Source organism: Euprymna scolopes, chromosome 3 (assembly GCF_053919585.1).
Source record: "Euprymna scolopes isolate OS-2025 chromosome 3, ASM5391958v1, whole genome shotgun sequence".
NCBI lineage: Eukaryota > Metazoa > Mollusca > Cephalopoda > Sepiida > Sepiolidae > Euprymna > Euprymna scolopes.
This window is the reverse complement of record NC_136484.1, coordinates 25,500,542-25,517,028: the sequence shown is the minus strand read 5'-3', so window position 1 is coordinate 25,517,028 and position 16,487 is coordinate 25,500,542. Positions and strand designations below refer to the sequence as shown.

At 31.9% G+C, this 16,487-nt stretch overlaps 1 protein-coding gene across 27 annotated transcripts in view; it reads right to left on the bottom strand.

The window, feature by feature from the left end:
* The window catches only part of LOC145253848 (phospholipid-transporting ATPase IA-like), a 517,619-nt gene that overhangs the window by 272,326 nt on the left and 228,806 nt on the right, over positions 1-16,487 (bottom strand). The window contains exon 1 of one of the 27 annotated variants that reach the window (XM_080112978.1): positions 1,193-1,326. The exons of the other annotated variants lie outside the window; for them this stretch is intronic. The gene's annotated coding sequence lies outside the window, so the exon portion shown is untranslated. Of the gene's footprint in view, positions 1-1,192; positions 1,327-16,487 lie in introns of those variants that run through there. 27 annotated transcript variants of the gene reach the window in all.

Genomic DNA, 16,487 nt, shown 5'->3' with positions numbered 1-16,487 from the left:
GTAAATAGTTCAAAGTTATGACTTTCTAGTTACAAGTACTTCTCACACAATCCAGAGTTTTAAAAAAAAGGAAGCAGAAAAAAAAAAATAAAACAATTGCTCATAATTTCTGAACAATTTACTCAAATGACATTAAAGTTTATTCAATTTTAGATATAAAGGTTCAAAACATTTTTGCTTTTTTTCTTTTTTTTTTAATTAAATTCTATTTAGGTATTTTACCTATTCATTGACATATGAATATATGTAACATAACAAATGCTTTAATTAACACAAGACTGGAAGAATAAAATGTTCTGGAGAAAAATAAGGTCAAAAAGAGTAATTCTAAATAAGATTTGAAAGTTGATCCTTGGAAAAACTACCCAATCTCCAATGAGTATGTGATACTTATTTTTGTGAGAGGAGAGCGTAATCTTAAACTGTTTTTGGAAAAATCTGATAAATATTCCTTGGGTTAGTATTTCGTGAATGAGTAAAAATTTTAAATACCAAGTTATGCTTAATTTTTTTTTTCTCATTGAAATTCATTGAATTTCAGGTACATTTTCTAAACACTAATAGAATGTTTTATGAAAAAAAATCTTGATTATAATAGGGTAGAATGTTACTTATGTATATATTAAGTTACTTTTATTATATTTATAAGTGTTCCCTCGAAGAAATACAAATAAATGTTTTTCATACTATTTTTGCATATTATACAAGCGAACCCTTCAACTTGACCATTTTTTTAATGGTTAACTTACAATTGATGTAACAAATTTAAGCAGCAGAAAAGTAATTTTTTTTTATCGTTTCGAATTTGTAAAAAGAAAAACAAATCATAAAGAAAAGCAAACTAGATTGATAAATTTAAAATTATAAATTGAATAATTAAATAAAATACTACACAAATTTTAATATTTAAAAAGATTTTTTTAATTGAAGAATTCATTTACTGGAGGCTATTTGTGAATTGAAGCCAACTCAACCCATATATGGTAAATACTGCTTTTATTTTTTTCAAACTGAAAACAAACTGAACTCGTTCTATGTATGGAAATAAGTAAACATTTTTATTTTCAATTTTTCTAAATGTTTTAATGAACAATAATTTCCCAAAAGATATGGCCTTTAATATTCTAACTTTTGAAAGAATAAAATTCAGTAAAGAAATGTTATTGAATAAAGTTAATAAAGCGATACTTACAGTTCTAACAGTGAAAAAAAATGCAGCTTTTCTTGAGCTTAGTAGCACAAATTAATCTTAAAACACAACGTTCGTCTATTAACTTTAATTATAGTTATAATTACATTAGAAAAATAAATAACGTAAAGGAGAGAGGGAAAGAGAGAAAGTGAGAGAAAGTTGAAATAAAGAAAGAGAAAAGATGAATGTTAGGACGTTATGAAGATATTACTTGTCATTTATGATGTCATCTATTTTCAAGTAAACATAAGATCGGTTGTTATTTTTTTTTAGCCATATATGAGCAGTTTTGAATCGTTGCTTATTTTTGTATTTCAATTTTCGCTTCCTAAGTCGTGAAGAGGAGAGAGGTTACTTTCCTTTTGTTTTTCGTCCCCTTCCCTTTGAGAGGACGTATTTTTATTTATTAAATAAATATATAAAAGTTAAAAGAAAAACTCCAATTTATTTCAACCCAGTGTGGGCCTCACCAAACAAGATAAGACTGTACCTATTTACTATGCCTCCCCACGGGACAGAGTTAGACACCAGGGTCGTTTTTTAACGTGGAGAAAAGGTACAAAAATAAAAATTGTCTCAGTCGTGAAGAATTTCTCCTCCACCGAAAGAGAACAAGAAAATGAAGTGCAGCATCTGAAGAACAGATACTACACTTTGATCTTGACCAAAGACTGTAGCTGACATTATATATATATATATATATATATATATATATATATATATATATATATATATAAATAACAAAAACAAGAAAATTGATCCATTTCTCATGAATTACTAACCTATTCCACCTCATTTTGGATTTTTTTAACAAAACCCACAATGAAATTAGAAATCGTTTCATCTTGCTTTATATAATCTTATATATATATATATATATATATATATATATATATATATATATAATTAATAATCGATGTTTTGTTTTGAATAGCCACTCAATGACAGATCTGATCAGTTTGTGTTCTTTACAAAAAAAAAAAAAAAAAAATTTTCCAATCGATTTCAAATTCTATCCAGTAAAAAAAAATCCTTTAGTAATAGACAAACTTCACCTTATTTTTCATTCAATAATTAATAGATATGATTATCCAATAAAATCGTTACATCTAAAATTGCAAAAATTAAAACTTGCTAAACAAAAAGAATGTTGTATTGAATTTTGAGATGAGGAATGTTTGTATCATTTGAATTAATCAGACTATAGTTCTTATCTTGAGTGTTCAAAGCCTAACCTCTCAAAGAAAGAAGTATTGGCTATCAAATCACTACAGTGATGATGATATAATACTACCAGCAGACATAGACAATGGATAGAGTGGAATATTACAAGAAATTGGCAGATTTAATAGGATTTAGTGGATACTATTAAGTAAAGCATCCAACTTTGAAAACAGAAAGGAAGTTATCACATATTCATAGTCAGACCAAGGACTTCATACTTTCTGCAAAATACAGGGAGCTAGTTCAGCATTACAACAAGCCATTACACCTGTACGGCCTTCCTATAAATTCATATAAACGGCATTCCATTGTCAGTGCCCGAGATTTAGCATGCCACCCATTGAGCCAATTCCTGGTTAATATAATCATCCCAATCGTAGGCAAATCCCCAGTTCGTACCCCTGGCACAGCATTCACTTTGGTTAGGCCGAGTCAGCTTCCAAAAGCAGTTTTAATAATCAAATTTATAAGTGGTTTCCAGTCATTTGTGTGTGTGCGTATATATATGTGAAGATATCCATGATTGCTTCTAGAATAGTAACTTCAAGATGATGAGGGGTTTATAAAGCATAAAAAACGATGTTTTTTTTGTTTTGTTTTTTTATATTTAATATTTTATTATATTACAAGCGGTCCTCTACTCTTTATCACAGAATGTAGCAAAATAAAAATGAAAAACATTGGAAAAAAACAGGAAACTTGTTTTGGACTGCGTTCATTCCTCACAAATTCTAAAATGTTGAGGAGACATTGTATGTTCATAGAATGAATGTCGTATTGTGATGACTAAGTATAAAGGTGAATCGGCCATATTGGATGGTATTGTAAGAATACATCGGTCAAGACTGCTTAAGAATAACAGTCAGTCAATGATCTACAGACCCCTCACACAAACACCCTCCTGATATATATAAGCAGCGTTCAAAACTTATTGCAATCACAGGATACAGACCACAACATACAAGGAAAAAAAAAACGGATACAATAAATGGTCAACTATTCCCCCTCACAGGAAGATTGATTAAGTGAAAATCTCAAAAAATGAATATTATTATAAATTAATTTTTTCTGAGGACAGAATACATGGAATGTTAATGTATCTTAGTGACGATATTTGAGGTCCACCCCAGAGTTTCTTTGTTTATTTTTATTTTTTGTGACTCCTGGATGAAATGCTTGGTTTTATGACCGAGACAAGCCAAGTTGGTTAAGATAAGAAATAATCAGTTTTTTCTTATTACTCTTGTATCAAAAATAAATATTACTCTTATATCTGAACACCGATTCCCAAATCAGATAGATATAACAAATACTAACCCAACAAATCACAGGTGATTTCATTAAACATTAAAATTAAAGCTTTGTTGTCGCGACAATTTAAAAAAATAAAACTACTGTAAAAAAAATAATAAATAATGATAAAAAAATTAATGCAAAAATAACGTTTGTAATTGTAAAAACTTATTTTGATTTGTCTGTTTTTCAACATATCTTAAATCCTACTTACAAATCTCTGACAAGAATTTTAACCATGGAGCGATCATTTTATATTAAACTTTCATATTTCTCATCTGTGGAACCCAATACTATGGGACTGCTTTCCTGCTAACTACAACCGAGTTGTCTAAGTTTAATGTCAACAAATACCTATTGAGCCATCTTAAATAATCAATCCAATCATGATGTTCCATTCCCATTAACACTTATCAAGTGATAATTCGTTATAGATATGTGTATGCTAAATTTCTCTAAGACCACAATTAGTTCAATAGGTTTTGGACATAAGTTGGGCAATATTAAATTTCTCTCTCTCTCCCACACACACACACACACACACACACACACACACACACACACACACACACACACACACACACACACACACACTTGTTGTCATCGATTTACGATCACAATACACACACTAAAAATAAGTGTTACAATGAAATTATTCTGAAAGTTTACTTTTTAATTGTTATTGAGTGCACATTTGAGCGTCATCGTGAATTTCCTTTTTCTTTTAAACTAGTGTGGGTGCCCGGCGTTGCCCGGGTGTTTGTTGGTGTGTGCGTGTGGAGGAAAAAAAAAAAAGCCTTTAAGTGAAGGCGACAAATAAAGTGATAGCCTGATAACTTACTGCAACACTACAGGGGCAGCGGAAATGTGAATGGTTGAAATTAAACGATTAAAAAGTTAAATGACACAGGTGCATAAATTTAATGAGGTCAAACATCACGGCATAGGGGAATGAAATCATACACTTAACTTTGGCTGCAAGTTGTGTATTTGTTTGTTTCCCCACAAGATGTTTGGGAAAACCAGCTCCCCATAAAAAGGGGAGTATCCAAATGAATAGCAATTGTTTGATATGATGGGTTTTCGCCACATTGATCAAAGCTCATTGCTTTCTGGACATCCCTGGCATGGGTGCCAGGAAGATGCGTTTACTCCATGTTCAGTTTCGCTTTTTTTATACGGAAAAGCCAAGCAAACATGCGGAGACCAGGAAATACCACGAAAATAGCATGTAAAAGTCGCTCAAATAAAAGATATACACAACGTCCTTTCGTAAATCGTAGATATTATAATCTAGTGAGTATATGAAAATTTCTAAGAAACAGTAACTGCCTCAAGCACCCCCCTTCAAAAGTCTTTGCCAGACATACAAAAAATGTGCACACACTAATACACATTTTGCCTTATATATATATATATATATATATATATACTAGCGGGAGTACCCGGCGTTGCCTAGGTGTTTGGAGGTGTGCATGTAGGAGAGGGTAATCCTGTTTTAATATTATAAAAAAAACACGATGTTAAAAATTGGAAAAACCAAAACAAAGCAAAAAGGAAAAAAAAAAAGGTGTAAAAGAGGACAAAAAGTTTAGGTAGGAAGACAGACTCAAACCCGAAGCATCGAGGCTAAGGCGGAAAAAAAAAAGCCTGACACATTACGCCAAAGAGACATACAATTGAGAATGGATAAAATTAAACCTTTAAAAACACTTGCAGGTGGTTTAAACTAACGTCAATGTTTTCTAGGTCAAACATGACGTCATTGTCATAGTAGTAGGAGGAGAGAAAATGAAGGAACGATTTTTTCAGTACCCCTCCTTGTAGAAAAGGGTCCAGTTTAGGATGAAGGAATTAATGTTTTTGGCCAATTTTTCAACATTTGTCGTCCAAGATCTCGGGCTTCAAAATGATACCAATCTCGTGAAAATCCGACACCTCTGTTGAAAGTTTTTGCACGACATACAAAAACACATTTTCGCTTTTATATTTATAGATAGACTGGGGGGGGGGGACCCGGCATTGCCTGAGTGTTTGTAGGTGTGTGTGAAAAAAAAAAACAGTTGCCTGTGAAAAAAAAAAAGCCTTGACGACGCGCAGTTGGAAAATAGTAAAGTGTGAAAAAAAAAAAAAACAAGTGCGCGTTTTTGATTGACGTGACGGCGATAGCTATTCAGCAGTTAGCATTTTGTGTGGGACAGTTTTTAATGAGGTCAATAAATCGGTTTGTTTGTTTTTAAAAACCTGCTCCCTCGTCTCAAAATGAAAGCTACAGTCTGATATGACGAAGTCGACATTGACCAAATGTTACTTAGCTCTCTAGAGACCACTGGCTCTGGGTCTGTGATTAGAGTAGAGTTTCGCTTTTTTTTAATACCGAAAACCGAATGTAACGCGTGCCAACGCGGGAAATATGGAATAATTAACGTTTGAAAGTCAATAAAATTAAATAGACAGGCGAGCTCCGTGGTTAACTGCGAGATATTACAATTTATAGATGATATAAAAAGTTTTAAGAAGTTGTGAAGCGAGCGAGCGCTTCTCTGAAAGAAGCCTTTTGTGGACATTGAAGAAAAGCGTACGTACATACATACATTTTCGCTTTTATATATATATATAGAAGATAGATATATAGATTACGTTTACTATTAAGTAAATATAAGTATATTATCGCCATTTCAACATTTTACAAATGATTTAATGAAAAAAATCAAAACAACTTTACTTTTTACAAAAGTTATTGATTTTATAAGTGTGAGGTTCTTTTAAATATAAAAAAAATATGTTCAAGAAGTTATTGGAAAAGATAATATTTCTTACACCAAAGAGAGACTGTCGCAAATTTATATTAGATATAATAATGCTCATATGCAAGTATTTACACACACATGTTAGTATCAGAACGAGTTAGATATTTGGAAATCACTAACTAGATCCAAAATATGGTTTCAATGCTATTCTCAACACAACGTTTCAGACGAAGTAACCTCCGACCTTCTTTGGGTGTATCTTAAATAACATCCAAGATGAGAACAGTAGTCCAAACAATCCTCATTTAAAAAATTCAGAAATATTATTCTCAACACGCTTAAAAAGTCCTCAGTTATTTCATTCGCTATTTATTTTTAAAAGAATGTTTTTAATAATTGCACCATATTATCCTTTTATTTTATCTTTTTTTGTTCATAATCAATTAAAAAAAAAAAAAAAGGACGAAGGATCTTATTTAAAAAAAGTTTCTGAGAATGTAAGCATTAAAAATTGTTTTTCTTTCATTTTCGAACTTAAAAATGGAAATAAAAATAGTCAAGAGTCCTGTTTATATTACAACTTAGAAAATTACAAATTTCTAAAATTATACCAAACTTAGAACCAAATCAAAAGCTTCTAGTTACGTATATAATAAATTAAAAAAATTTATAATCAGTACAAAATGAAAATAGTAATTTTTAATTGAACTTGATCCCTTCTTCCTACTCAAAAAACTGCTGAACAAAATGTAACAATGAAAAAAAAAACCCTATTTTTAACACAAGGAGGAGCACTTAGCATGGTTTGAAGATTAAAGTACAGAGTGGGCATCAGGTTATTCATACATGTTGACTGATGACAGATCAAGCTATTTTTCACGACTACATGAAAATGTCAATCAAAACGATTACAATTACTTTAGTCTTTGAAACATTTGATACCACAAAATAATTGGAACATATGAGTCATGAACCAGAGTTCATTTTTCAAAACAGCTTGAATATACTTTTTAAGGATTTGTAAACTTTATATCAACTTTAATATAGATCTCATTAAGCAAAAGAAATCGGTTATTATATTTAATTTTAATCCATATAAGAAAATTGCAAAAACAAACTATTTAAAACTTTGATTACGCCTATAAATAGCAAGACACACGAACGATAAAACGCTTTGGATAATTACGGATTTCAAGGGGGTTCTGCCAAAATCGTCATATTTTAAAAACCAAAGCACCTTAAGTCCTTAAAATACCACATACTTTCAAATAAATTAATAAATAATAATGTACATTATATATTTTAAGAGTTTTAAGCAAATAAAGTGCTAAAAATGTTATCATAAAACGGCGTTTTCGGCAAGATTTTGTAATGACCCCCCCCCCCCCCGATTTGAAAATGGTCGTACGCGTTTCACACCCCTTAACAAGAATTACGACAAACAAAAATAAATTTCATATTTAAAATTAATTTGATGTCTTAAATCTAAGGCATAACATTTTCAAAAGCCAATAATTATGACCCACTAACCGTAAATATGAGGGTCAAACGCCTTAATAAATAAAAATAAAAAAAATAAAAAAAAAAAATCCCTTAATCCTACCTCTAACCCTAGGTTAGAGTGGCAAGTCTCCTCTTCTTAAAACCTTTTTTAGCCCTAACAATAACGCTAAGTCTGAGTGGCGAGCTCCTTGGTAAGCTACATATAAGTGTCTAAAAAAAAAAAAATAAATAAATAAAAATCTTTCTTTAAAGAAAAGTGCACCATTTATCACCCATAAAAAATAAATTAGTCAACTTTCCTAAAACGCTAGAATGGTTTCGAAATGGTGAATTATTTTACATTGTATGTGAAACTAATCCCCACTCTAAATTCTAAAATTGTTTTTGTTTTGTTTTTATCAAGTTTTCAGGGTGTTCACACATAAGTTTCCTTAGCTCTATCATTAACCCAAAGTCAGAGTGGCAACCTCTCCACCCTCTCATAATTGCACAAAGACCCTCTTAAAATCACACATAATCGTCTTTAGAAAAAAAAAAAAAAAAAGGCTCACAGGATTTATCTCCAATAGGAAAAAAAAATGGTTAACTGCCCTAAAACGCTAGAATGGCTCAAAATGGGGAATCATTTTATATTAAATTCTAAAATAATACTTGTTTATCTTTAAAGTTTTTTAAGGTATTCACACACAATTGCCTACAAAGGTAAAATCGCATATTTTGGAAAGGTGGTCAGATGGGATGGGGGAGGGGTTAATGGAAAGTATTAATTTACAATAATACCAAAGAAATATTGCAATAATTTTTAAACAGTCCTAGATTTCGATTCCAATTATTTGTACATATAATGCATTACAATTCAGCTTTGAGTTTTTTTAAACTTTTCTTTTAATGGATACATGGTATTTTTAAGAAATTGCAGCATATTTATGTGCATTTACTGCAGATTATTTGGAAACCATTAACTTTGAGATTTTCAGTAGCATATTCTAATTCCTAGCACAAAAATACACTTACATGGTAAATTTCATTGCTAACCTTCTGTTTTAACAAAGATATAGCATTTTTACTGAAAAAGTAGGGTAAAAAATGTGATAAAACGCATATGATTTTAAAGAGGAAAAATTTCCAAACGTTTGAGGCACAAAAATAAACAGTAGGTTGTCTATAGCGCAATGTAGACTATAATGTATTGTGAAACAAGTCACTGTGGGGAGGCACATGTACCATAATGAGTTTCCAAATAGAGCAGGCAATCAATCGATTTGATTGAAAAATGGGCGATTTCAGTGTGAAACAGTCATTGATCATCATTCAATCTCGGGCAACTTCGGATCTCCCTGCTAATATATTAATAATTGTTGGTTGTATAAGTAATGAATAAATCCAGGGTGAATTTAGATTAAGGTTGAAATTTTTTTACTTTTAAAATGTGGATATAATTTTTTTTTTTTAGAAATTTTTTAGTATTTTCCCCTTTATGTATTTGTATCATAGATTTTGATAAACTCGTGAGAATTTCATCTATATTTACCCACATGCCAGGTTTTTGTTTCACTGCTTATCGAGACTTGGAGGCCAGTCTAGGATAAGGGTTAATAAGCGTTGCGTAGATGGTAAGACAACATGATCAGTTATGGTGGAACTTGGGTGGAGCTTAATTAAAGGATGGCTAAGCAGGAACTTATTTAGATTAAATTTGAAAAATGTCATGTTATGCTCAGCTGAAAAACAACCCCACCTTACGTTCCATAGATGGACAATTCTAAGAAAGAAACTGCTTGTGGAATTGTTTAGTTTTTGGCACAGATAGAGAGCGAGGGAAATTGTTGACAGTTGTTGTAGCTAGACGAGTATTTGCTGTGAATGTTATACACAAGGGGAGGGAACTATAGACTGAAGCTCAGCTGAGCACCTACCATTAAAGTAACAATAGAGCAATAGAGCTATTTTATTCACTTGTGCCATTTTTATCTTTGCTATTATTACCTATATTCTAATTCACCTTAATGTATATTATGGATCTAAACAAAAGATCATCACCTGGCAAGGTTTTTTTTTTTTATCTAAAAAGTAAGGAATAAAAATTTGTTTAAGGATAAACTACGAAGGGCGATCAAAAACGAATGCCTCTAATTTTTTATTCTGTCTGAATAGATGAGAGGGAACTGCAAATTTCATTGTTATCATGACTGAACTTTCGCATTCATGATCTGAAAGTTTCATATCGCTGTTGTAGATATTGATGGTGTGAGACTAGGAAAGCAACTCCCGCCATTGATGTGTGTCAGAAGTAGAGACATACCATTGAATTCCTGGGAAAAGTGCACTGAGAATGATGGTGACTATGTAGAAAAATAAATTCTGGAGCGCAAAAGATTGCCACTTCCGTTTTTGTAACTCTTCAACTTTTGGAGTTAAAAAAAAACAAAAAAAAAACGTAGGCTTTACTTTTGAAAGACCCTCATAACAGTTTGCTTTAAAATTACAATTATCAAAAGATAAAAGTAGATAATTTAGAACTTAGAAATTAAGTACACTGAGGTCAACTAGGTAATAAAATTTTAAAACATTAATGATCTGGCATTAATTAAAAAATTATTTTATCTTGTTTTAGATACACAAGAAAATCATTTTATCAAACTTGTCGGGCTATTATAATAGTTAAATAATTCAAAGTCAGCTCCCTACTTATCACTACTTATCAATTTATTATTTTGGCACTTGTTAAAATCCAACCCTACCCCTCAAAATAAAAGAGAAAGAAAAATCTGTATGCATACCTGTAATGGAAAAATAATATTGTACACGAAAAATCATTTAAATGGATTAATTAATTTTATTTTTATAAAGAAAATAATTTTTAAGCAAATTTGAATTTTTCTAATGCTACTAATTCACTACCTCCACATGTTAAGAATGGCTTTTTAAAATCTTGCAAGTTTAAATTATTTCGAATCATCTCCTAAGATGGCACTGCAAGATCATTGAACTCTGTTCCGTCTGCCTGCTTCCCACCGGACTACAACTTGAATGTGTTCAAGTCCAACATTAACAAATTCCTAATGAACCGCCCCCTTATGTAAACACTTTATCAAATCTCCACACTAATGTAATGTACTTGCAATAACCCTTATCCCTGAGTGGCTTCCGGGCCTTGATAAGTGGTGATCACAGTGTAAAAAAAAAAAAATCATTGTTTGCAGTTTAGCCATAAAATTTGATTTTATGTTTCTAAATTTTTTAGATGAGGACTGGTTATTCATATCATTTGGATTCATCTGACTACTGTTCTTATCTTGTATTAGTACAGTTGAGAAGAAGGAATCCAGAAGGGAATTCCAAAGTCTAGTAGTTCTGGGGAAGAAACTATTAAAGTAAAAGGCTTTCTTACATCTAGGGATCTCTACTGTGAAGGGGTGGGATTTTGCTGCTTGTCTGGTTTGTCAAGGGTATTTACATCAAGGGGTACAAATGCTTGTAGATCGTCAAAGTATGCAGCATTAAAATACTTGTAAAACAGGCAGGGATGCAACATTTCGATGGGACAGAGGTTGAAGCTTAGATGACAGTTCAGGACCTACCAGGTTGGCGACTCTCTTTTGAACCCTGTTTAGGAGTGAGAGACTAGTAGCAGATGCACCAGCCCAAATATAACAACAATACTCCATACATTTAAAATACAATGGCCATTATTATCATAGAAATGTTAATAAACTCATATTTGCCGTGTGTTATGGTTTTTTCTGTTAAATAAATAAATAATCTTTTGCACTATCCATAAAAAATATCAGCTTTATATCAAAACATTTGTTGATCAAATAGATTTCTCATTCTGTGGAATTTCCACAGGTCCTGCTAGTTCTAAATAATTTATATGATTGAAATAGGAATGAACTGAATATTCTTCTTGGTTTAGGAATAGTACATAAATAACTTGTGACCCCCCCCCCACCAACCCACTCAAAAAACACGTTTATATCTATTCAATCTATAAATAAACTTAAACTTAATTATCTCTTATTTTAATAATTATACTTCCACTATTTAAAACCAATACATTGTAAAATAGTAACAAAAAGAAAAAAATTATATATAGTTTAGTAAAAGTGGTATTTTGTACGCGGAAGGATTAAAGTTACATGACAGTTTTAAACATACAATTATCGTTAAATCTTGTAAATTACAATATTTTATTAACTAAAAAAGAACAAAAACAATACTGCGACGTTCAGAACGCTAAGTAGATTAGATAAATGTTTACATCATACAAATTGTCTTTTAGCAAAAAAACAAAAATAAAAAATAAAATAAATGAAATTCTACTTTTTTAATTATATGTAAATAGCCTGAAAAAATATCTGCAAAAACGGAAGAAAAATCTATTTTATATTGGGGATCACTTTTCTGTATAAATAAGCACTAACTTCCGGATCACTTAGTGATAAAAAGACAAATTTATTTATTTCATTTTTGGGTGGGTGGGGGCAGATTTCTTGAAATAGAGGTGTTAAGTTTTTTTTTTTCTTTTCTTGAAGGGGGCGTTTTTTTTTTTTTGGTTTTTTTTTAGGAGTGAGAAATATTTGACAAAAAAGTGTTGCTGTTTTTGTGTGTCGACATGTATTGTTTAATTTTTTTGCTTATTTGGATGTAAACAGTTATTTTTGCTTTTTTGTTTTCCTTTGCACAGTAGAGAGTAAAATTGTTTCATTTTAAGTTAATGAAAGTAAATTATTTTTTGAAGTGGGAGGTCTACTAAGTATGGCCTGTAGAGGCTACACAATTAAGGAGGGGGTGTTAATGAGCTTTTCTCGTTTGCCAGGTTTTCATGGGTAAACAAATGCACTATGGATTCATTAAGGCATCCTTTCTGGCAATACTCAAAAGAAACAAAGGCAGTAAAAGCATTCAGAAAGCAAAAGATAAAAGTCAGTGGTGCTGAGGGGGGGGGGTCTGTAAAATTTGCAAAAACTAGGCAAAATTGTAAAATACAAGCTTCCTCTTTAAATAATCATGAAGTAAAATTTGTCATCTACCGAAATATAACCACACCTTTTTATTTGTGTCTTCAAAGTTGGTAAAGTCAGAACTGCTTATGTCACGGCTGTCAGATGCCTATTCGGAATTCTCATGAACGTTAGTTTGCACACTTTATTTTATTGTAGAAAAATATGCCATTCGAACTTCGTTACCTACCTCCATTTCAAACAAATTTTATTTTTCCTATATAAAAAAAAAAAAAAAAATGGTTACCCATTCCTTTTTACCAGACATGGGTGCTTATTTATATAGGAAAGTTGTACCTCACTAATTTTTTTTTAGTCACAAAATTCATTTTTTGCAGAACTTTTTCAGATGGTTTAATCGCCTAAAAAAAAGGGCAGAATATCATTTTATATTGGGCTAAATATTAAAATAAAATCAAAACATCAATTTGTATGAATTAGTCCAAAAGCTTGGGAGGGGAAGCATACTATTATTTCGTATTTTGACATTAACAGGTTGCACTTTCCTAACGTCAATTTGGCATTTTTGAGTGAGTGAGAGAGAGAGAAAACAAGAAACTCTTATTTCATTCGTAACTCCATGATGGACAAGAAAAATCCGCTTAGATAAACATCTTCTTTAGTCATAATTAAAACACATGTTAAGAATCTTTTTTGCAAACCTAACAAAAACTATTATTAGAAACTAGGGTAAAATTGAAATTTAGAACCTAAAATGGCAGCACAATGTATCGTCTGCACTTTGTCACCAGTGTTTTGGTGAAAAAACAAAAACATCCTAAGTTTACAGAAAACCAATTACGATTCCCAATCTATTTAATAATTTGTTTATAGTTTTAATATTAATTTTTTTTCATGTTTATTTTAAGTTTGAGTTGGGCAGCAAGATGTCGGTTCACGTTACACTGGAACTTCTACATGTCAGTACAGCTTGGGAAGCAGGGAGCCGGAATGGAATTCCAAAGTTTATCGGTTCTGGGGAAAAACCTACTGGAATAGAAAGCTCTCTTACATCTAGGGATCTCTGTGTAGGGGTGGGATTTAGCTGCTTGTCGGGTTTGTCAAGAGTATTTACGTTGTGGGGGAACAAGTGCTTGGTTCAAGCCTACCGTCCTACTACAATTTTTTTTTTTTTTTGTGCTCAACACACACCATCAAACACCCGGGCACCCCCACTAGTCTATTATAAAAATCTCAAACGTTGGTTTGTGTGTTTATGTCTGCCACAAACTTTCGACACACACAAACACTGACAAAATCGGTATCGTTAAAAAGATTGGACTCTCAGACAACAAATATCCAAAAATTGACCAAAAAGATTAATTCTGTGCTGGTTATCCGAGCGGGGTTTTTTTCAAGGAGGGGTTAATTTTTGCGTCAATATTTTTGCAAAATCATCATACACCTTGCAATGATTAAACTTATTTTGAACACCCGCGGCATCACAGGTCGCCATGGGTACGGTGGCTAAACCTTGGATTTTCTTTTCATCCCTTTTCCTCTTAGCATTACAGGTTCGAGCATGGCTACTGTGGTTAATTTTTTTTTTTTTTGCACTTGCATGGGTACTTGCTGCTATTTTCATTTTTTTTTTTTTTTTCGAGGGATTGGTTAACCTTTTTTTTTTTTGTTTCTTTGCGTACTTGCTCAATTGAAACATTTTTTGTTAAGGTATGGTTGCTCAATACTCTTACGATAAAACCTCTCCACACTCGGGCAACGTCGGGTACCTCCCCTAGTCTATTATATAAAGGAAAGATGTCTGTGTGAGTGTGTGTGTGTGCATGTATGTCTGCTAAAAACTTTTGTCAGCCACAAACGACCAGGTTGAAACCAGTATCATCCCAAAGAACAATACCTCAGATGCATAATATGTGAAAATTAGAAAAAAAAAAAAATTAATTCTGTGGTGATTAACTGGACCAGTTTTTGGAAGGGGGGGGTTGCATCACTGTTTTCGCAAGTCACGCACGCATAATTAACTAAAACTGTTTAAAAAGTTTATTTTGCATAGTCATGACATCATAAGTACTCATGGGTATGTGAGAAAACTTTTTGTTTTCTTCCTCTTTTTCACGTTCGAGCCTGACCATTGTGGCTTTTTTTTTTTTTTTTTTAACAGTCGCACGGGCACTCCCTGCCATTTTGATTGATTTATTAATGGGGGTGGGGGGGGGGTCTAGCACACAGACAACAAAAAGTACTCAATATCTGGAGAATAGATTCTTCTTTTGGTATCCCTTCTGCTGAAATATCTGGTGGGGAGGTTGTCTGGTGGGATACTTCTTTTTGGGAGGCAATTACATTTTTGTGTTTTTATACATTCTTTTATTTTTGAAATTGCTGTGGGGGGTAACAATAGAAGTGTTCAATATCCTTAGTATAGCAGCTGTGTCCAAACTGAACTTAATGTCAACCCAAGCAACGCCGGGTATCCATGCTAGTCTTTTATAAAGTTTTAAAATAAAGCGTTTTTATGAAAAGCAAATATCTTTAAAATGTAAGAGTCGTACACTAAATATAAATTTAAAACTAAACTCAAATTTTGAAAATAGAAAAAATGTAATCATACAGAGAAAATAAAAGAACTTAAAACTCAGAAACTGGAAGATAAAGTATTCAATTTCACTGTTCAAAAAACGGAGTTTATAGATATTTAATTAAACAGTGGCAGCCATAATTTACAGTAGGCAGAGATTTTGCCACCAGTTTGATCCAGATTTTGACCCAATTATTATTTGACACTATACAAAGTTAATTCGATCAAATTGGTATTATTGAAAGATAAAACTTGATAAATCTATTTGAGTATCTGAGGCTCTGTATAATAGTAAATAAAAATTAAAAAGATAGCTAAATTTTTAATTAAAAAAATAAGTCTCCAGAATAAAATCTGATGATCAAAATGTAAACAATATTAACTTATCAAAGCCTAATAGCCACTCAAGGATAAGGGTTGTTAGGTGGACAGAGGGGTAACAGTGATGATTGGTTATGATGGTTTAAGCTAAGTACAAACTGATTATTTAAGAGGACGGCTCAGCAAGAACTTGAAAACAATCTTGTTCTAGTTAGTTGGGAAGTAGACCCATAGTATCGTGTTCCATAGACAAGTAGTTCTTGGAAAGAAACTTTGTTCACAAAAGTTTTTAATTTTAGGTACACAGAAATAGGAAAATTATTTACAGTGGTTGTAGTTAAACGAGTTCCTGTTGTGAATGTTTTACCATAGGTTGCAGTTCAGTCGAGCACTTATGAAAATAATAATAGGTAGAGCAAGCCTAGCAACTTCTCAGTGAAAAAGAGGCTGCACAAAAGAGAGAAGAGAACATCTTCCATTATATTCCTATGTCGGTTTTGTACGCTGTCAAATCAGGAAAGGATGACCCAAGCAACACTTCTCTAGATGTGGCAACGGTACTTCACTGTAGAACATATTTGGCCCTAATACAAGTAGAGGATTGCATTAAGGGTAAGGTACTTTCTGGAGCAGTAGAATGATCCAACCATTTTTTCAGTAAC